Here is a 22,546-nt window from a genome sequence, read left to right on the forward strand (position 1 = left end):
AGCCTTAGGCAACATCGGAAGCAGACGGGGAAGGGGAACTCAGACAGACATTGGAGCTTGTGGTTTGGGGGGAGAGAGGGCTGTCTGGAGAGGTGTGGGAGATGGAAAGAGGGAGAGCAGAGAGGGTCTGGATGTGTGGACCTCCTCAGGTAATGAAGGTGATGGCTCACTGCCCAGAACAACTATTCTTTCTCCCTTTTCCCATAAGTCACATGAGTGAATCCTGCCCTCCTGCTGGGCATTGGATTGGGCAACCACCTTGCTTCCCGAAAGGTCAGGTGTGCCAGACAGGGCGATGCTACAGGCAAAGACAGCATGATCCCATGCTGCAGGGATGGACATGGTGATCCCCCCACTACCGGCACTGCCATTGTGGTTTTCTGGGCTGGACCAAGACCTATGGGCAGTACCTCCTGGGTCAGCATTTACAAATAAACAAGTTCTTCTGAATCCATTTTGTTAACCCCACCAGAAAATGAACTCTTCCGTTGTAAATACACTCACTGGATAACTGAAGCTTTTGGTAAGGCAGCATGGGCTAGTGAAGAGAGAATTGGCTCACAAGAATGAGGATGTGAATTGGAATCCCATCTCTGCTACTTACTGTGGTCGCCCATGTGATCTTGGGCAAGTCACCACAATTCTCGGTTTCCCGATTAGCAAAATTAAGAAGTCAGAAAAAAAATAAAGAAAATTAAACTACTGTTGTGTTCTATGCTACTTTTCCAGCACCAAAACCTTTTGAAATAATGGTCATCATTTTGAGTAGCAATCTATCTAAAATTGGATCCCATGATTCCCTGACCTTTTAAGCCATGAATTACCTAAATACATCAAAAGATCCTTGATTACAACTGTATGGCTGTTCCTGCCCCATCACGACCAACCATGCTTTAGGCAATAATTTCAAGAGTTACCATAGAGCCAGAACACCATTTTCTACTGGCTAACTTTGGGTCATGAGTCTTTGCATTTGTCAAAGTGGGTCCAGTTTTGTGAAGTCAACAAGGATATTTATTAAGAAAAAAGTTTTATGTGCCAGGCACTGTGCTAAAGGCTGATGGTACAAAGAAAGGCAAGAAAATCACCTCTGCTCTCAAGGAACTCAAAGTTCAGTGAGGAGACAATTTGCAAACACTATGTACAAGCAAGATGCATACAGGATGAATTGAGGCTTCTCTTGGAAGGAAGGTATTCCCTATATTAAGCAGGGAAGACTTCTTACAGAAGGTAAACTTTTAGCTGAGACTTGAGGGAAACCAGCAAACAAATATGAGAAGGGAGAGTTCTGGGCAAATATGAGAAGGGGATTGTCGTTCATCCTTCGTTCTTGAAGAGGATCGATGACATCATAGGGGTGATGTCTTGACTTGTGTGTGAATTAGGTGTAAGTGAGGCAGAGCTGTCCAAAATTATCTCCCCTTGTTATTTTTTTTAATGTCTTTAGACAAGAAGAACAGCCAGGGAGAATGCCCAGAGTCAGCAGACAAAGTGCCCTGTATGGGGGACAACAAGGAAACTAGTATCACTGGGTTGTAGATTAAGATATAAGGTTTGCATGGGCTTGGAGAAGTCAGGGCCACTCCCACACCCCAGTGAGACATTAGAAGATGCCATTATAGGGCAGAGTTTCTTAATTTGTTTGTATCTGGACACCTTTGGTAGTTTGGTGAAGTCACTGACTTGCATAAAACATAAAACAGAAGGAATTACAAAGCATACCAATTATATTGTCATTTTGTGCATATGCATTTGTGTGCGTATACACAATATTACGAGTATCATATAGGTATATATTCAATGTTATATATATCTACATATAATTGTTGTATTGCATATAATGTCTTTTTCCCATTCAAGTTCGTGGACTCTGAAATCAATTCACAAACCTCAGAAACCCCTAGTATAAGGAATTTAACTTAATCTTCCAGTATGGTGACAATATCTTCAGTGACCCCTGAGATGTCAGGGATAGTTTACCCTACAATAAATGACCCCAGATTGCTGGGCTTTTTGAATTCTTATATTTATTTATTTTTCATAATTTTCTGTCTCTTCCCCTCTATCACTTTCTGCTGCTTTTCAATGTGTCTACCTCCATAACCACTTTCCCTCTTACTACTGCTACTTCTGTTCTGGGAAAGACTTAGAAACTAGATAACTAAGTAGACAGATAGATAGAGGGATAGATAGAGGGGTAGATGGATAGATAGATAGATGAATGATAGATGGATATTTAGCAAGTTGGGTAGATAGATAGATGGATGTGTGGATACTTCATTAAATGGATGGCTAGATTGATGAATGAATGGTAGGTGGATATTTAGCTAGTTGCATGGATAGCTAGATGGGTGGATACATGTATGGATATAGATGACTAGCTAGATGAGAGACAGAGAGGGAGAGAGAGGGAGAGAGAGAGAAAGAAAGAGAGAGAGAAAGAGAGAGAGAGAAAGAGAAAGAGAGAGAAGAGAGAGAGAAGAGAGATGGAGAGAGAGAAAGAGAGAAAGTAGAGAGGGAAAGGGAAGGAGGAATAGAGGGAGATGGAAAGAGGGAGGAAGGGAGAAAGTCAACATTTATTAAACATTTACTATGTATGAGAAACTGGATTAAACCCTAGGGTTAAAATACAAACTAGCAATACTGTTCCTATCCTCAAAGAGCTCATGTTCTAGTGGAAGAAGACAAAACATAACAGGGAATTGGAAAACTGGGGATGAGACTGGAGGAGAGCATGGTAAGGAGATGCCTGAGAAATGTCAGGGCTACAAGATAAGGCAAGAACTCTACTATCAGTGCCAAGGAGACTGGGAAAATTTTTGAATTTCCATTGGAGGGTCCATGAGGATGATAACTAGAAAATAGATGGCGTGGTTGTGATTGCCCAACATGAAACTGGCATGGTTCAAACTGGAAAGTTGCTACTGACCATACAGTGAGGCACCAATTGAGGTATGGAGGGATCTTCTATGAGTACCAGAAGCAAGCTCTGGTTCAGGAACTGGTGCAAGGACTCGGGGAGCACTAGGAGCAAGCTCTGACGCAGGGACTCAGGGAGCACCAGGAGCAAGCTCTGGCACAGGGACTCGGGGTGCAATAGGAGCAAGCTTAGATGCAGGAACTCGGGGAGCACCAGGAGCAAGCTTAGGTGCAGGGACTGGGGTCATCATTTTAGTTGCTCAGAGGCCTTTCTTGTTTCTTTCTTTCAAGCTAAGCTTCAGGCAGAGTGGGTGAGCCAGGGGGCTCAGGCCACGGCCGTGCATCCAGCACAGGTGCCGTGCCAATGGGGAGAATTCCTTCAAGAGCCTTGAAGTATGTGGCAGATCAGTGGTCCCTGGGGGATTTCCGCTCCTGGATTCATTCAGGCAGAGCTCAGAGCCAAGGGTATAAGTCCAAGAATGTGATTTTGGCCCCGGCTAGAGACTTTTTGGTGTCTCGGTGATCTTAGAAGAAAAGCCTTTATTCTTATTTAATTGAAAAAATACCTGAAAACTGGAGCAATGCTCCCTGCCAGGACTGCCCACCTTCTCCTAGCTGAAGGTGCCAGTTTTCAGCTATTTCCCTCCAGAACTCCCTCCCTTACACCAGTTTCTGTCTGAGCCTAATTTTGGTCTCTAGAGCTAGAAGTCCCTTAAATGATCCTCTAGTCCTCATGGCTCATACTATAAAGATACCCATATCAATTCAAGGTCAAGCTCAGGTGCTAAGCAATGGAGCAAAAATTCTAACACAAGCCTTGAGACTCAATCGTGGCATTTGTTTTTCTACCGCCTGGGCTGCCTCTCTGATAGGGCCATTGTGGGGATGAGATGCTAGATTGAGTGTGAAGGACTTTACTTGATATTGCTGTATATAAAGAAGGAAACTGGGGTTTAGGGGGTGAGGTGGGAAGGGAGAAGTTTATAAACATCAAAGGTAGGTTCTGAATTAAAGTCATCTTGACCCAGTCCAACACTCTGCCTACTATGCCACACTGCCTCTCAGAGACAACCTGGAAGCCCTTCAAATGGAGCAAGTCATAGGAAAGGTCCATGGAGCTTCTTTTCAGTCATGTCTGATCCAAGTCCTTCTGTTCTGCCTTCAAGGACTCACCCATCAGCATCATTTATTCTCCTTCTCACCATCAGCTTCTTAAGATAAGCAGACTCAGCCTCCAGTTCTCTGCCTAGGGTGTACCCAGTATGAGTATTCTTAGGCTCTCTTTCATCCTTCTGTGCCAGAATGTCTCTCTTCCTTCCCTCTAAATGTGGGTCCATATTCTAGGGAGCTTGCCCTTTTTTAGGGGGAATGGAGAACTCCATTCTCCAACCCATTGGTGTCCCATTGACTTCCTTTGAGATGTCTTGGCTGGATTACTCTGAAAAGGCCAGATTTCATTGTTTACTTTGGATAGAGCCATATCTGGAAGGCAGGCAGAGGGAAAATTAGAGCACCAATAATATCAGAGATCTTGGTACTAATCCCTCATGATACAAAGGAAAAAATGAAGGGTCATCTAGCTATTAAGTGGCAAGAACACTAGTGTCATGGATTCCTGCCTCCAGCTCTAGAGCTCCAGCCTCATGGCCACCATATTGATTCTTCAGCCAGAGTCATGGTCCTGGACACTCCTGCCCCAAAGCCCAGCCCGTGGGCAGAGTAGGGGGCAAGTGGATGTGACTTGACATCCTGGATGTTCTCCTCTATAAGCCTTCTTATGTATGTCAGACTTAGGAGGAAGCAGAACTAGGAGAAGGGCGCTCTCTAAGCCCCTCCTAGATGGAGCTGATGAAGCATCAGGCTCATTCTCAAGGGAGGGGGCTCTGTGTCCTTGCTTGTTGGTAATCTCTCCCTTTTTCCCCTTCAAGCTGAAGCAAGGTCACATTGTCCAGGGGCCCAGTCAAACCTTTTTCACCCGCTCCAATCTTTAAGCAAACCCTGGAGAAAGGATTAAAAATAGGAAGAGCGGAAGACTGGGGAGGAAATGGTACTCAGAGGTACAGGGTAGGGGGAAGGGAGTCATGGCTCTGGTAGAGAGTCATGGGGGCCTGGAATGGGACAGTCCAGGGTCCAGCTCCACCTCCCATTCCCCTTGGAGAGGAAATGACTCACATTCCTGAGATGCAGAAAGTAATCTCCTTGCCCGGAAGAGGTTGGAGGGGGACAAAGGGGGGGGTCTCGAAGTTGTGGGAACACCAAAAGTGGACCCCCAGGACATTTCCTTAGTTTTCAGGCTGCCCCCCAGGTGAGGAGGGAAGATCTTTATTCAGGAAATGAAATATCTATCCCCTGATCTCCACCTGCCTCCCCCTACTGTCCCCCCTCCTTCATAGTACTCATTTAACCCAACTGGCTCAGTTTTGTCCCATTGTATCTTCCCTGTTCTTTTATATGTATTTACGGAAGGGCAGGCCAAGGTCTAGGGCGTTGCTGTGTTCTTGAACCGAGAGGATGAAGTGGGCAGGCAGTGAGTGTGTATGTGTGGGGAAGGGCATGGTTAGGCGAGGGATGGCACTCCCCCAAGGGGAATTTTCAGGGGTCTGAGCCCGACCCTGGGGTGCTTTCTAGAGAGATGACCAGCTTGGGTGGAGAAGTCAGAGTTCTACCCTCTTCTCAAGGGAAGCCGCCTGGCAATATTAAGCTGAGAGAATCAGGTTTATGTTGGATGGATTCATCTGGTCCCAGGTAATATTTATTTTTGAGGAGGGGGAGGCGGAGGAGACATGAAGGACTGGGGTCCTCTACTTTATTCTATTCTGGGTGCATGGAACCATAGTAAAAGGTAATTCCCAGAGAAACTGGTAGAAATTATTAAAGAAATCACAGAATTTTGAAGTTAGAAGGAAATTAAAAATGCTCCTAACTCCAAAATTCTGTGATTACAAGTTCTAGATTTGGAGTAAATGGGATGTAAATTTGAAGTCTGTTTACATTGTTTACTACACTTATGTTACCTCAGGGAAATCCTTTTGTCTCTCTGGGTCTCAGTTTCTTCATCTGTCAAATGTGGAAACTGGACTACAATTAGGACTTCTTAACTTTTATGATGTCCTGGACTCCTTTGGCAGTCCCACGAAGCCAGCGTCCCTTCTCAGACACACGCTTAAAAATGCTTAAATTAAAACACATAGAAATGCAAAGGAAACCATTCTGTTGGAATAGTTATCAACTTTTTAAAAGTTCATAGACCCTAGTTTAAGAAGCCCTAGATTACATGATCTCCAGGGCTCTGAAGTCTGTATTGGGGGACCCAAGGGAAGGTGATTTGACTTTGGAGTCAGAGGGTTTGAGTTCAAATCTTGACTCTTCTCTTTTCTACCTGAGTAACTTTGAGCAAGTCAACAATCAATCAATCTATTAACATTTATTAAGTGCCTATTTATGAAGGCACCGTGTTTAGCACTAAGGATGCAAAAACAGACAAAGGTAGTGCTTGCCCTCTACTAGCTTGCAATCTAATGGAGGAGACACATGCAAACAAATACTTTCAAAGCAAGCTATCTACAGGATAAATAGGGCATAATTAATAGCAATAACTCTCTGGGTCTTAGTTTCTTCATCTGTAAAACAAAGAAATTGGACTAAATGATCTCTAAGATCTCTTTTAGCTCTAAATTTGTGATTCTCTGGTACTTGAAGGAAGGAGAAAAAAGGATATTAAGTCCACACTCAGTTATCTACATATTGGGACAGATAACCTGGAAGGACCCTTCTATTCTAAATCTGTGATCATATAATCCCATAATATATCCTATGGTCTCTGAGTCTCAGTTTCCCCAGTATCTAGCAAAAAAGGACAAAGAATAGAGGTTCTATCTGTGATTTTATTGATGTAATGTCCTCTTTATGAAGAACTTTCTTTCCTAGTTAGGGCTGGCACCTTCTATGTAACTTAGCATTTACAGAGTTGCCCAGAACACAGGGCAGGTAAATAATTTGTCCAGTCATATATCCAGGATGTGTCAGTCAGTCACAACTATTTATTTTATGATGCACTTACTATGCTGCAAGTACTGTCCTAAGTGCTGGAGATACAAAGAAGGGGAAAAAATATTCCCTGCTTTCAGGAGCTCCTAGTTTAGTGAGGAAGACAATATTCAAATGACTATATATAAACAAGCTATTGTGATTGTTACACCATTTTCCAGTCATGTCCAACTCTTTGTGATCCCATTTGGAATTTTCTTGATGAAGATACTGGGGTGGTTTTTCATTTCCTTCTCTAGCTCATTTTACAGAGGAGGAAACTGAGGCAAGCAGGGTTAAGTGACTTGGTCAGGGTCCCACAGTAAGTGTCTGAGGCCAGATTTGAATTCAGTAAGTTATTTTCCTGATTCCAAGTCCACTGCATCATTTATCTGAGAGCGAAGGTATTAGCAATAAGAGGGAGTATAACAGAGGCAAGATTTGAACCCAGCTCTTTATCTACTATATCCAGATGCCCCCCAATAAGGTGCTTAATAAATGCTTTTGAAATGAGATGATTGAGGCCAGTTCTTGTGAGGAAGAGTCATCTATACCCCGAGAGAAGACTGTGTTGTGGATCACAACATAGCATTTTCACTCTTTTTGTTGTTGTCTGCTTGCCTTTTGTTCCCTTTTTTACCTTTTTGATCTGATTTTTCTTGTGCAGAATGATAAGTGCATAAATATGTATACATATATTGATTTTAACATAATTTTAAACATATATTGGATTATTTGGCATCTGGGAGTGGGGGGAAGGAAGGGAAAATTTGGAACACAAGATTTTGCAAGGATCAATCTTGAAAAATTATTCATGCTTATTTTTTGAAAACAAAAAGCTTTAATTTAAAGAAAATAAAAAATAAATGCTTGTTGATTGATTAGTAAAATTATCCCTTTTTTGTTCCTAAATGCTGAGGGGAGAGAGAGAAGGATGGAAAGAGAAAGGCAAGAAGAAAAAAGGGAAAGGTGGATAGTGAGAGGAAGAGAAGAGAGAATTCTTAACCATGAAATAGTTTGGCTAATTTTGAATCCCAAGTCAACTTAGACACTTGCTTAGTAATGAAAACTCAGACTCATTTTCACAGTCCATTAAACCAAGCATGATTGGGAGGGTGACCTCCCGCAGACATCAGTGACGTGATACATTCCAAAGATGAACAGCAGCAAGTCTTAGACCAGTTTAGATCATGGAACCATGTAGCTCATTGTCACCCTTCTCTGACAAAAAGGCCTGGGCACTCGGTGTGCTTTCAGGATCTTTCAGTAATGATATTGAGAGATGAGAGCTAAATTACACTGAAGCTGATCCTGGACACAGGAGATGGGGATTTCCAAATACTTGTGATGGTCATAGATTCTTTGTCCACCCCAATAAAACTACTTCTCCTCCTCCATGGGAGCTCAGCCACAGGGTTATAAAAGTGGAAGAAAAGGAGCCTGGGAGATAGTGATGAGATTTGCCTGGACGCTGGATTTGTAGGCAGAAAACTTGGGTCCTGATGTTCTATTTATATACATAGGTGACTTTGATCAAGTCAGTTTTCCTTCTTTATAAAAAGAAGATAGATTTTCATTTCTTTTATCCAAATTTTATTTGAAGAAAGGTGGAATATTTAGAATTGGGTATTAATCCCAAAAAATGGAAAATAGAAAAAATAGTGGACTAGACATCAGCAGATTTGGTTTCCCATCCCTGCTCCAACACCTACTAGTTATGGGACATTAATTAAGTAAGTCAGTTTTCCCAGTTGTGAAATGGAATAATTATTCTACCCAGAAGTAAGTCTCAATTAGTGCAAATTATGATTGTCCCTGAAGTGATTGTCAAGTTACACTGCATATTTCTATTAGACTGGAATCAATTACCAATTTATATCATTAAAATTTCTAGTGATTAGAATTTAAACATATAGGACCATTCATGGGATTCATTATTTGCCCTAATCAGGTCCTCCTTGTATATCCTGTGACAAGTGAACGAGATGTTTGTAAAGTAAGAGTGAGCTATTGTCATTTTTCTTTTGCTTTTACAATCATCTTGTTTCTGAATATATCCTCTCCTTCCCCAATAAGACAGCCCTGGTAACAAAGATTTAAAAAGAAAAAGGAACCAGCAGTTCATTAAAACCAACCAACTCATCAAATAAGATATGTCAGTCAATATCCACAGTCTCCTTTTGCAAAAAAGAAAGAGGTAGGTTTTCTCAACTCTTCTCCACCTTGATCATTATAATTACATATCATTCAGGATTATTTTTCTTTTGATTTTGACAATCTTTTTGTACATATTGTTAAAGTCGTTGTGTTTATTGTTTGGCTGGTTCTGCTTCACTCTTCATCAGTTTGTATAATTCTTCTCTGAATTTTTCATATTCACTGTTTCTTTGGGTACAATAATATACCTTCATGTTCTGTGGTTTCTTTAGCTATTCTATAATCAATGGGTCTCTTGCTTTGTTTCCAGTTCTTTGTGACCACAAAATGTTCTGTTATAAATAATTTGGTGTATATGAGATCTTTCTCTCTGTTTTTAAACTCCCTGGGGGATATGACTACCAGTGGGATCTCTGGGTCAAAGAATGTACACATCCTAAGCATTTTCCCAGCATAATTTCAAATTGTTTTCCAGAATGATTGGATCAATTTTCATCTCCATCAACAATGTATTCACATGCATGTCTTTCCACAACCCCTTTGCCTATTCCATCTTTTTTTTTACTTTTGCCATTTTGGGGGTAATGAAGTAAATCTCAGTGTTATTATCATTTTTATTCTCTTATTATTAGTATTTAGAAAAAAATCTTTCATATAGTTTGCCATTTTTTTTAGCAAAATGTTCATATCCTTTGATAACTTATCCATTGGGGCCTCTGGGAGGGGAAAAAAGAGAGAAACGTTGGGGAGGAGAGGAAGGGAGAGAGAGACAGAGATAGACAGACAGAAGACAGACAAAGACAGGGACAGGGACAAGGAGGAGGGAGAGAGGAAGGGGAAGAGAGAAAGAGACAAATAAGAAGAGAGAGGCAGAGGGAGGAGGATACGGAAGAGGGAAGGAGAAAGAAAGAGGAAGGAGAGAGACAAAAGGAGAGGGGAAGGGAAGGAGAGAAATGGGGAGAGAGAGAGAGAGAAGGATGGAAAAAGAAAGGCAAGGAGAAAAAGGGAATGGTGGATAGTGAGAGGAAGAGAAGAGAGAGAATTCTTAATTATGTAAATATATTTTGAACATGAGAACCCTATCAAAGATACATGATACCATAGCACAAAGGCTTTCCCAATCAATACTTTCTTTTCTTATTCTAGCTGCTTTGATTTTATTTATGCTAAAGCTTTTTAATTTCATGCCATCAGCACTATCATATTACAGTTACTTTATCTTTTAATCAATTATATCTACTGCACTTTAAAATTTTAACTACTCTTTCCTCTAGTCATAGCAACAAAAGGTGCCTAATCTCTTGCTCTTCTAATTTAATAATCTGACTTTTTTCCAGAAGTTATATCCATTTTGACTTTATTATGGTACATAGTGAGTTGTTATTATTTTTTTTTACTATAGTTAGTCTATTTCCTCATCTGTAAAAATGAAAAAAATGAAAAAAAAATGAAGAGAGAACCTTTATAGCCCTAAACCTCTAGGATCCTATAATTTTCAAAAGCACTGCAGACGAGAGCATGGCTACTGCCCATCAGAGGGTTGGATTCTAAACTCTCTGAGTTGAGTAGTGAAGGCATCTCCTACTGTAGAGTTCTCATCCTAGGTCATTCAGAGAGAGTCTGATCCTGGAAGCAAAGATCTAGAGCTAGAGGGAAACTTAGAATTCACCTGGACTAGCTGCCTCATTTTACAGATGAAGAAACTGAGACTCAAAGAAAGGTCTTATAAGGCAAGTGAAGGAACACCTTCAGTGAACCAGTCATTGCTCTTCATCTCACCTCAGGAAACTAGTGGTCTGGATACCACAAATACCTTGAAGGCAGTGTAGGAGAAAGAACATGGAGTTTGGATCCTTAAGACCTGGATTCACATGCCATCTCTGCTACTTAGGTGACTTTAAGCCTCAGCTCCTGCCCCCATTGGATGAGGGGGATGAGCCAGATAACTTCCAAGGTACCTTTCATCTCTAAAATCCAAAGATCCTCTGAGAGCCTGATGATACTAGGAAAGTCTTAGGTGGCTCCACTAAGACTGTTTGGCATTTCTCATCCCGGATCTGACTCAGTCTGGGGAACCAGGCAGGAAGCCTCTTAGCAGGGAAAAAGGAAGCTGCAGCATGAGGAATTTCTCTGTCACTTTCCTTGGCTAACTGAGGGTTTCCTAGGGCAGATGTAGCACTGATTCTATTCCTCTTCTACTCCTTTCCTGAGCTGGACACACACTAGCAGCCGGATGTGACCCACGCCAGCTGCACATTCTCTGTTTCCTACCTGCTCCTCTCCCTTTCCCCAGCCTCACCAAACAGAATTAGGGAGGCCAATCCACTTAGAAAGGGAAATTTTTTTCCTATAGCTCAAAGACAGACAGCCCAAATCAGTGTATCAGTGTAATTAGATTATAAAAACTATGCCTATCTGTGTTATTCATTTATTCAGGGAAATCTTCATCAATCATCTCTCTGCACCAAACTCTGATAAAAGAGTATCCAAGAATGATTATATTCTGAAGTCCCAAATTATTTAGGAAGGAAAAAAAGGAGAGAGAGAGAGAGAGAGAGAGAGAGAGAGAGAGAGAGAGAAAGATGGAGGGGAAGGGAGGGAGGAAAAAATGGAGGAAAGGAGGGAGGGGGAGAGGAGAAAAAAGAAAGAAAAGAAAGGAAAAAGTAACAAAAGGAAGGAAAGAAGAAAAAAAAGAAGGAAGGAAGGAAGAAGAAAAGGAAGGAAGAAAAGAAGGAAGTATTTGGAACAGCTACCCTTACCCAGATTAAAATGGTAGATTCCCAAAGTAAAAAGCAAAAAAAAAAAAAAAAAAAAAAAAGCATTTATTATGATCTCATGAGAAAGGGCAACTCCCAAGAGACAAGGTGTCAGTAGAGGAATGTAAAGTGCAAACTGCAAAACACAAGATTAACACAGAATCCCTCACCCCCCAACCTTTTCTTCCATCATCTGGGGAGTCCAGGATTATACCCCAAATGGGAAGATCTATCCCAGAAACAAAAGAATACTAGTAAATAACAAATTCTTTATCCATTAAGTACTTAAATGCTAATTAAGAAGAGAGGGGAAACAGGAGGGAAATGTTCCAACACCTGCAACTTTTAGCTGTAGCTCAGCTTATTATTGCAAAGTCTCAAGTCACAAATAGGACATAGATCAAGACCACATTCTTATAAGAGGTCTTCATTGAGTTTATCCTATTCAGAATGAAGGGAGGGAGGAAAGAAGGAAGGGAGAGAGGGAGGAGCTTAATAAATGCCCACTATGTGCCAAGTACTTTATAAATATTATCTCAACTGATCCTCAAAACAGTCTTGAGAGGTAGAGGCTGTTGTTTTCTCCATTTTACACATGAGGAAACTGAAGCAGACAGTAGTCATGACTAGGGTTATCTAGCTAGGAAGGGTCTGAAGCAGGATTTAAACTTGGACCTTTCTGGCTTCTAGTCCAGTTCTCTATCTATCACCCCACCTAGATGCCCTGGAGATCCCATCAGTCCCACAGAGCATTTGATAGTGGCCCCTCTGATTCATTTGCGGACCCCTTCATTGACAGAAAGAGTTCATCTCACCCCCACTCCTAATTCTTGGACCTGATTTGTTGAATTCTGAGGAGGCCTCCAGCTTTTGGGGGGTATTTGGGTTTAGTAGCTGTAAAGTGATCCAGGCACATTTCTAGCTCTGTGGATGTTGTTTTAAAATTAAACATCCAGCAATGTCCTTCCACCCCATTCCCTTCCCCTCTCTCACCCCTTTTTCACCACCTTTGGCTGTCACCTTGCAAGGCAACTCACTTGCCCGATCTCAGTGATTCCAGTAAATTGTCACCATCTAGGGAAGCAAACAGAGTTTGGTCTGTTAAGGGTGAATGCAGAAGGGGCATGGTCCCTTCCCTCAAAGAGCCCATTGTTTGAAAAAGGAAGGAGTCCTGGGAGAGATTCAAGGGAGCTGCTCTCAGTTCTTCCTCCTGTCACCACTAATCTTCCTAATGCAGAATTCTGATAGTTTTGCTTTCCTCATCTGATAACTTTCAATGGCTCCCCATTGCCCATGGGATAAAGACCAAACTCTTCAGATAAAGAGGGAAGTAGATAATATGCAAACAAATATTTTCATGCATACCAGTGGGACAACACCAGCAAATATATGCAAAGAAAGCAAATTATACTTAGGGATAAAAGATTTATGAAATGCTTACTATGTGCTAAGAATCAGGAATAGAAATACAGTCTAAAAGACAATCCCTGCCCTCCAGGAGTTTACATTCTAATGTTATACTCTAATAACTCATAAAAGGCATGTGGGGGATGGCAAAAGAGTTCCAAAAATTATAAGCTAAAGCCTGGTTTGAAGCCTTCAGTCTAATGTCAGTGGCTCCATGATGTAGCACCATATTATACCAACAGATTTCTTTCTTACTACTTCCTCACATGTAGGTTCTGACTGCATTGATGTTCCCTGAACTTAGTGTCATTCCAGCCTCCACACCTTTGCACACATGCTGTTCTCTTTTCCTGAAATGTTCTCTCTGCTCTCCACTTACCCAAATTCTTCATGGCTTTCAAGTCTCCTCTGCAAAGTCTTTGAATATCCCCCCACTTCTCCCCCTCTCCCCCCCCACCCCCTGCTCATAGTGATCCTTCTTTTTCTTAGACCATTTTCTGTTTGTTCTAAATATCGCACAATTCACATCTTATCTTGGTCAGTCTTAGTTCGTTTCCTGTGTCAATCTTGTCTTCTCAACCAGAATAGAAGCTTCTCAACCCTAGAAAAGTAAGAATGATGTCTTCTTCTTTCCCACAGCATGACCCAGTGCCTAGGGCAGGGATGAAATAGAGAGCTACTCTAACAATGCTTTGGTACTGGCTAATTTGGTTTATTACGGAGCAGTTCATCCCCTGGAGATCATTATGGTGGAAGATAGGAGGTTATTAATTGATGAGACCACTGAAGTCTTAGAGAACTTTTCATACTCTGAAATTGCATTATCAGTGAAGAACAGAGCTTCAAAGACCATCTAACAAGTGACTTACTTAAATCCAGGTAAAGTCCTTTTCTAACTTCTATATAGAATGCAGTTGATGAAGCAGTTTTTCAGGACTGAACTTTAATTCTCCCAAATTTAGGTTAATTCTTTTGGAAAATCTATGGGCATTTAAGCCCTGGACATACATTCCAGTCCAGCCCTCAGAAACTAGTGTTGAGGTTGGGAAAGGGGGGACCCCCGAAGGCTTGGAGTCCCAGACTGGTGTCTCCAGGTGTCTCAAAAGAATTTGCAGGCTTGAACCCATCTCCTAATCAAGGGGCAAAGTTTATTGAAAGTAATGGTACACCATTACAAAGTGGACTGAATTGTAAGGAAATTCAGTTAAAAAAAACCAAAAAAACCAGAAGCAAGGAGTGACAATTTATCCAGCTTCTACCATAGATATGCTAATTCTATGGCTCAAGGGAAGGGCGAGGGAGTAATCTCCAGATGAATTGAGGGTGGTCTCCAAAATTTGATTACCACTGATCAGATTATCAGTCAGCAATGAACTGAGAAATAGTCTATTCAGAATCAGACAGATTGGACATTTCTGGGGCAGACACCAAAGCGAAAAGCCCCAGGATTTCCTGACTTAAGAGTTAGAACAAAAGCCACCCCCCCCCCCCAAGGTCAGGGGACCACAAAATCATATTGCTTCACTAGCATTACAAGGCTAGTAATTAATAAAGTCAGGAATTTGGTGGAGGGAGAGCTTCAAGAGGCAAGAGAGTAGTAAAAGTTTATTGGGGGTACATATTTATCATTTCTGCTACCAAGGAAGTTGAGTTGGTAGATTTCTTGAACTCAGGGGTTCTGAGCTACATTAGGGTTAAAGTTGATCTGTTGTCTATAATTAGTCTGACACCAGTATGGTGACCCTCTGGAAGCAGGGTACTGTGGAGGCCATATATGGAGGGATAGACTGGCCCAGGTTGGAAAGAGAGCAAGTCAAAGCTTCCATGAAGATCAGCACTAGGATTAGATCCATGACTGGCCTGGGATAGATAGGGAAAGTGAGAGAGGAGGAAGGAAGTAGACAGAGAAACAAGAGAAGAGAAAGAGTACTAGTGAGAGCATTTCCTGACCTCTCTGACAAATCAATGTCAATCTAAGCTTTATTGTTCAAAAAAATTCAGATCAACTTTCACATTGGGCTAATACCTGGCAAGATAACATGTTTTCCAATTGAAGTTTAGATCCTTCTGGGCCCTGATTCCATTATTTTCTGAGCATCTGAGGGCTGGGTGCTTTGCTAAGTGCTGTGGGAGAGGTGAGGGTGGAAGAATCGAGATGAATGAAGAGAGATGTAATGTAGGCTTAGGGTGTGAGAATCTTATGCTCAGATCTTTATTAACTTAAGAGACCTTAGGCAAATAACTTTTTTTCTCTAGGTCTCATTTCCCCATCTCTAAAATCAGTGGTTTGGACCAGATCAGATCTTTTAAAAAGTCTTTTCCTCTTATTTCCTCTCTCTACTCATTAGCAATTTTTTTTAAAAAGAAGAAAAAAAAAAAAAAAAAAAAAAAAAAAAAAACCAAATCTCTCTAACCTGAGACATTTCAAGTAGTCCATGACTCTAGAATTTTAAATGTTTGGATAACTCCCTATGTAGTCCTATCTGCTTTACATTATATATTTAAAAAAAAAAAAACATTATTCTAAGAAAGGGTGTCCACTATCTCCAGTGGACCCTGATATAAAGAAATTAAGAAGCCCTAGATTATAGCCATTCTGGAAAGCAATTTGTAACTGTGCCCAGAAAGTTACCAAATTTCATATTCCTTTTGACTCAGCTATACTTCTACTGAGCCTACTCCCCCCCCAAAAAAAATTAATAAATAAAGGAAAGAAGAAAAAGATCAATATGTACAAAAATATTTGTTGTAGCTCTTTTCCTGGTAACCCAAAATTAGAAACTAGGGAGCCATCCTCCCATTGGGAAATGGCTAAATACATTATGCTATATGAAAGTAATGGAATTATGCCACAAGAAATGATGAAATGGACAATTTCAGAGGAAACTGGAAAAACTTCTCTGAACCAGTGCAGAGCAAAGGAACAGAACTAAGGGAATCATTTATACAATAATGATAACCTGACAGAGAAAAACAACCACAAATGGCTATAGAACTTCCATCAATGACATGATAAATCATGAGTCCAAAAGAATGAAGATGAAACATACCATTTGCCTCCTGACAGAAAGGAAAATGGTGAACCTAAGATGCAGAAAGAGACATATACTTTTAGACATGGCTAATGTAGGACTTTGTTTTTGCCAGTCTCTACCAATGCATGGAGGGATTTTTTTTCTTTTAAAAAATTTGCTAATGAATAGAGAGGGGGTAATGAGAAGAAAAGATTTTTTAAAAGACTTGTCACTTAAAAATAATAAATAAACTTTAATAATTAATATGTATTTAAATAATGTATAATTTTAAATTGTCAAATTTCTATTCATTTAAACAATATTTAATAAATATTTAAATAATTATCTAATAAATTATTTTAAAAGCAAAAGCTTTTGTAAAATGCTTTAAAAAAAAAAGACACTTAGATTAGATGATCTCAAAGGTCTTTTCCAACTCTCATATCATATAATTTTGTTATGTGAATAAGACCCCAATCCCTAAAGAACTCACACTACCAAAGCCTTCAAAGAGAGGAACTTTGATCTGGACCCAATTCTCATCACCAAGAAGAACCATGGATTGCTAAAATCAAACTGATTGAGACCTTTGGAGGAAAGTGACTCTTCATCTTAGAATTGGAATTGAGGAAATGTAAGCCAAATATTGTCATACATACACACTAAATAGGGGGAAGGCAGTTCTCAAAGGGCTCAGAGAAAGGATGGATAGGATACTTTGGACTACCATTTTACAAGGAAGTCATTTTTAAGAGGAAGAGTTGGTTTGACATGATGAGATTCTGAAGATATAAAGACAAAGAATTCCAATGAAAAGGAAAACAGAAAATTTGTATAAATCAAGGATCTTCATGTTTCCTTTGTCATGGACCCCTTTGGCAATTAACCTGGTAAAGCCTTCTCAGAATAAGTTTTGAAATGCAAGTATATAAGATTATAAGGGAAAACAATTAAATTTAATAATTATTTTTTAAAAAGTTAAGAAACACAAGAAATACAAATTAGTCTTAAAAAACTAATTTGAGTGCATAGGGAATCCATTTTCCAACTTAGATTTTTTTTAAGTTTATAAAGAAGGTTTAAGTAAAGATAGAAAATGAAGAATAAATAGCATGAGATGGTCCTCTAAGAATACTGTCAGAGGGGCAGCTAGTTGGTATGGTAGATAGAGCACCAGCCCTGAAGTTAGGAGGACCTGAGTTCAAATCTGTTCTCAGATATTGAACACTACCTGTTTGACCCTGGGCAAGTTACCTCACCCCAGTTGATTGGTCAAAAAAAAAAGAAGAAGAAGAAGAAGAAAAAGAAAAAGAAGTGTCAGAACTCAGAATAAGCTAAATATTCAAAGAAAGCTAAGGACAAAAAGTAGGGTATTTTTAGCTGAATTGGAAGAAACAGGCAGGGAAAAAAGCTTTTATGGATGAATGGGATGATAATAATAGATGGTAAGGAGAAGACAAAACAGCTCAAGTCTTTGTCTATTTCTCTGATAAGGAGAATAATCTTTAGACTTGAAAGGATGGTACAAAAATAAAAAGAATAATGGAAAGTTGACAATCAAGATTTTATAAAGAGATAGTTAGTACCTACCTGCCCTTGCTGAGCTCAGGACCAGATGAATTCTATCCTTTATCTTTTGATCCAACCCCCACCCCCAATTAACAAGCATTTATCTTCTCTCCCTCTTACATTCTCCCCTTCAAAAAAAAAAAAAAAAAGAAAGGAAAATAAAATTTTTGGACAAAATGTGCAAAATTAAGTAAAACAAATTCTTACATTAGTCATATAAACATGTATATCTTATTCTTCCTTTGCCTCTCCATCAGAAGGTCAACATTAAGCTTGATCATTGGTCTTTTAGAATCACAGCTGGTCATTACACCGATCAGAACTCATAAGACTTTCAAAATTGTTGTTCTTTACCCTGTTGTTGCCATTGTATAAATAATTCTTCTGGTTCTTCTCACTCTCCTCTCCATCAATTCATACAAGTCCTTTCAGATTTTTCTGAAACTCTCCTTTCCATCATTTCTTATAGCACAATGGCTATTTTTCAGTCTGTCAGCTTGACATGAGGAAAGATGTCCTGCGATTTAGACTATCCAGAAGAGAAATGGGATGTTCTTAGGGATTAGTATCTCCTACCTTCCTTTTTTAGATAAAGGTTGATGGACTACTTTCCAGGTGGTGATGTAGAAGGCACTCCTATCTAAGGATGGTTTGAAGTGAGTGGACTCGGAGGTCATTTTCATGTCTTCAGTTTTGTCAGTTCGTGTCCAGACTACCAAAGGACCCACTCTTAATCTAAAGGCAGGACTTTGTTGCCATGATCCCAAAATTGCTTCCACATCCAGTAGGAATATGCCCCCTCCAGGGATCTCTTTCCTTCTCTTAGAACAGGGGTATTTGACCTGGGGTTCACAGACTGCTTGGTGACAGACTTCGTGAAATCCATGAAATTGTTAGGGAAAATATTGTATTTTACTGTCACTGACTTCTAACTGAAATCTAACATTTTCTTCAACTATGAAGATAGACAACAAACATTATCCTGAAAAGGGATGCACCAGACTCTCAAAATGGTCCAAGACACAAAGTAAAATGAAATACTTCTATTTTTGAGCATACTTCTGTGTAACCCTTTGTGACCTCATTTGGGGTTTTATTGGCAGAGATATTAGAGTGGTTTGCCATTTCCTTCTCCAGCTCTTTTATAGATAAGGAAACCAAGAGAAATAAGGTGAAGTAACTTTTCTGGTGCACACAGCTAATAAGTGTCTGAGGCTGGATTTGTACTCAGAAAAAGGAGTCATCCTTACTCCTAAACCAGTGTTCTATCACCCTGCTGATGTCCTTGGCCCTCTTCCATGGACAACAATCCATGGCATTACCCATTAGAGTGTAAAAGAAAGGATGGTTAAAGATGGAGAATAAAAAGAAAAGACAACCATGCTGGAAAGATACAAGATAATGGAAAATGCTCTACATCCATTATCTTGTATCCTATTTTTCAGAACCAATCCAACCCTGAGGAGAGGTGAGAAGCACAAAGAAAGTCACCCAGAAACTATCAGTCCCAGGGACTGCCACATAGAAGGATGGTGTGAACAGACAGCTCTCCTTCCTCCAAGAGAATTTGAGATAGGGGAGGTCAGCCCCAAATCTCAGGGTATCCCAGCTCCTTATATGCTGGCTGCAGGAATCTGTCCATGGAGGGAGAACCTGCTCTGCTCCTTGTGGCGATAGGAGCTACCTTTCTGCCCCCACTCTTTGGCTCTCCTGGCTTCTTCAGTGAGATAGCATCTAGGGTCTGACCAATGGTAATAATTGCCCTGTACCCTGGGCTGGGCTCTTACCCAGGAAGACAGCTGATGGAGGAGAAGGCCCTTGGGCAGCTGGTACTAAAATAGTTCTGAAGTTTTATACATATAATCAGCTCGCCATTCCACCCACCCAACTATTATCACCCAGCCAAAGTGGTCTGAGGTCACTGCTCGCCCAATCTACCCCCCACAAATGCCCTTTTGTCACTTAGAGAATATGTTAGAAACATTGCAGAGGGAATTCCCTCTACAGGACAGAATTGGAGAGCAGGAAGAGACCCACTTCGTACAGTGTTTGACACATTGCAAATGCTTTCTTATTCGTTCATTCATTTCAGCGGTCATCTGGAGTAATCATTATACTAAAGGAATTCTCACTGATGGCTGTGTCTGATAAGTGGTCTGCTTAGAGAGCTCCAAAGAGGTAGAAATGATCACCCCTCAGAGCAGCTCTTGGTACTTTGGGACAGCTGGAATCATTAGGAAGGTTTACCTGATGCCAAATCCAAATTTGTCTTTTTGCAGCCCCCTCCCCTCGCCCCCCGCCATCCCAACTCCTGGTTCTGTTCTATGACATCAAATAGGACAAGTCAAGATGGTCCTTCAAACACTCAAAGACCCCCCTATCACTCCCACCCTTTCCAGTCTTTACATCCTCGCAAGTGCCCTTAGATCTAATAACACTGGCATTCTTGCTGTTTCTTGCAAAGAAACTCCATCTCACTAGTGCTTCCCCATGCCTAAAACACTCTCCCTCCTATATCCTCCTGGCTTCTCCAACTTCCTTCAAGTGCCAGCAAACATCCACCTTCCACAGGAAGCCTTCTCCAATCCTTCTTCATCCCAGTGCCTTCCCTCTGTTGATCATTTCCTTTTGATTCCATATCTTGTTTGTTCCAATTGTTTGCATGCTCTGTCCCCCATTAGATGAAGCTCTTTGAGGGAAGGGACTGTCTTTCCTCTTTTTTTGTTTAGCTAATACTTAACAGCCTTCCCTGACTCTTTTCTACCAAACTAACAAGTCCCAGTTCCTTCAACACAATCTTCTGTCATGGACACAGGATCCTTCATTTTCAGGTTATACCTCTTCAGTTTACCCACGATGCTAAGAACTCAGGACAATTCTGGGGAGAGAGATTGGGCTAGACATGATCTCTGAAGTCCCCATTGGGATGTTATGGCTCTATATAGCCTTTGATGTGTTATCTCACTGCCCTTGGATTATTGTTTTGTGATCCTTCTCTCTCACTTGTGCCCAGTTTAACACATAGGGCAAGCTCTGTAAATACTTAATGAGCTGAATTACCTACTCAGTCAGTCAAAGACATTGCCAAGTGGCCCATTCAGTGATGGAGTGAACTGTGAGTGGACAGAGGATTTTGTGCTCAACTCTACTTTCATTTACTATTTTTGAACTGGGGAAAAACATTCTAAAACTCAGTTTTACTTCTCTCAATTCTCACCCATCTAGAACAGGAAGGGAAACCAGGAAGTAGATGGTCAGTTGAAGAGTTGGGGGGATATAAAAGAGGAAAGAAACATAATTCCTATTCATTTGACTGTCCCAGCTTTGATGCAGGAGATGGTACCTAATTATATACTATTTTGAAGTCTGGATTCTCTGACTTCAATACCTTTTAGATCTTCAAATGGGAGGCAGAAAGAGCAGTAGATTGAGCTCAGACTGACAAAACCCTAGATATGTTATTAACAGACAATATGATGCTGGTAAGACTTTTGAGGTCTCAGTTTTGTTATCTGTAAGATGGAAAGGTTGAACTAGATGGTAATAGTTTATATAAGTGTTTTGAAGCTCACTAAGAACCCTGATACTGTATATTGTTATTTTACACATGAAGAAATTAAAATTCACAAATGACGAGTAATAGCTCTGAATTCTATACTGTTTCCACTGGACCAAGTTGCTTCTCAGATAATCCATAATCCCTCTCAGCTCTGACATCCTCAATTCTAAGGTCCATCCATATCTGACACTCTGTGTTGTAAGATCCCTCCCAGCTCTGATATTCTGCATTTTAAGGTTCTTCCATCTCCAACATTCTCTGTTCTAAGGTGCTTCCACCACTGATAATCTGTGTTCCAAAGTCCCTCCCGGCTCTGACATGCTATGATCTAAGACCCCTTCCAATTCTGACGTTCTTTCTCTAAGTTCCACATCCTGAGTGTGATACTGTATATTCTGAGGTCTCTTCTAGCTTTGACCTTGTATGTGCTAAGGTCCTTTCTGTCAATTGGTGCATCCAAGTCTATATGGAAAGAAGTCATACTTTGGATAGTGAGATGTTGATTTTCCCTATTCCTGGTGCATTGTAGGCAAGAGGGATGGCCATCGCAAAGATATGGCCAGGAGAGATGGAATAGTGTGTACGATGACTACCACAGTATGTGGGAAGTAGAACAATAAAGTTACAAAGACAGGCTGGGGAAGGTCATAGAGGACTTTACATGGCCAGGGTGGGAGAGGGGCATCTGACCCAAGTTGAGGCGGGGTACTCCCATGGGTACCTCTCAGATGTGGGGCATGGCTTGCCCAAATTCATAAAGGTAAGAGTGGGCATTTACCCCACATTCAGGAAACAGCTGTCTTCCATTTTCCCTGGAGCAGAGAGTGATCAAAAGGCTGTGAAATGATATCAGGCAGGTAGCTTAGAGCCATCTGGTGAAGACCTTAGAAGTCAATATGCATTTAATTTTGGAGATAATTCTCCTGATTCCAGGTCAGTGCTCCTGAGTTCAAATCTGTCCTCAGACACTTTCTAGCTGTGTGACCCTGGGGAAGTCATTTAACTGCTTGCCTCAGTTTTTTCAGCTGTAAAATGAGTTAGAGAAAGAAATGGCAAACCACTCCATTATCTTTGCCAAGAAAATCCCAAATGGAAATCATGAAGAGTTGAACACAACTGAAAAATGATTCAACAAAAAT

General features: G+C 40.6%; 1 protein-coding gene across 6 annotated transcripts in view; it reads left to right on the plus strand.

The window, feature by feature from the left end:
• Positions 1 to 22,546, plus strand: part of ADGRG1 (adhesion G protein-coupled receptor G1) — a 74,410-nt gene that overhangs the window by 32,754 nt on the left and 19,110 nt on the right. The window contains exon 1 of one of the 6 annotated variants that reach the window (XM_023495417.2): positions 2,614 to 2,737. The exons of 3 other annotated variants lie outside the window; for them this stretch is intronic. The gene's annotated coding sequence lies outside the window, so the exon portion shown is untranslated. Of the gene's footprint in view, positions 1 to 2,613; positions 2,738 to 5,398; positions 5,665 to 9,046; positions 9,143 to 22,546 lie in introns of those variants that run through there. 2 more of the 6 variants (XM_023495415.2, XM_031949906.1) reach the window with 2 other exon arrangements.

This window comes from Sarcophilus harrisii, chromosome 2 (genome assembly GCF_902635505.1).
Source record: "Sarcophilus harrisii chromosome 2, mSarHar1.11, whole genome shotgun sequence".
Taxonomy (NCBI): Eukaryota; Metazoa; Chordata; class Mammalia; order Dasyuromorphia; family Dasyuridae; genus Sarcophilus; species Sarcophilus harrisii.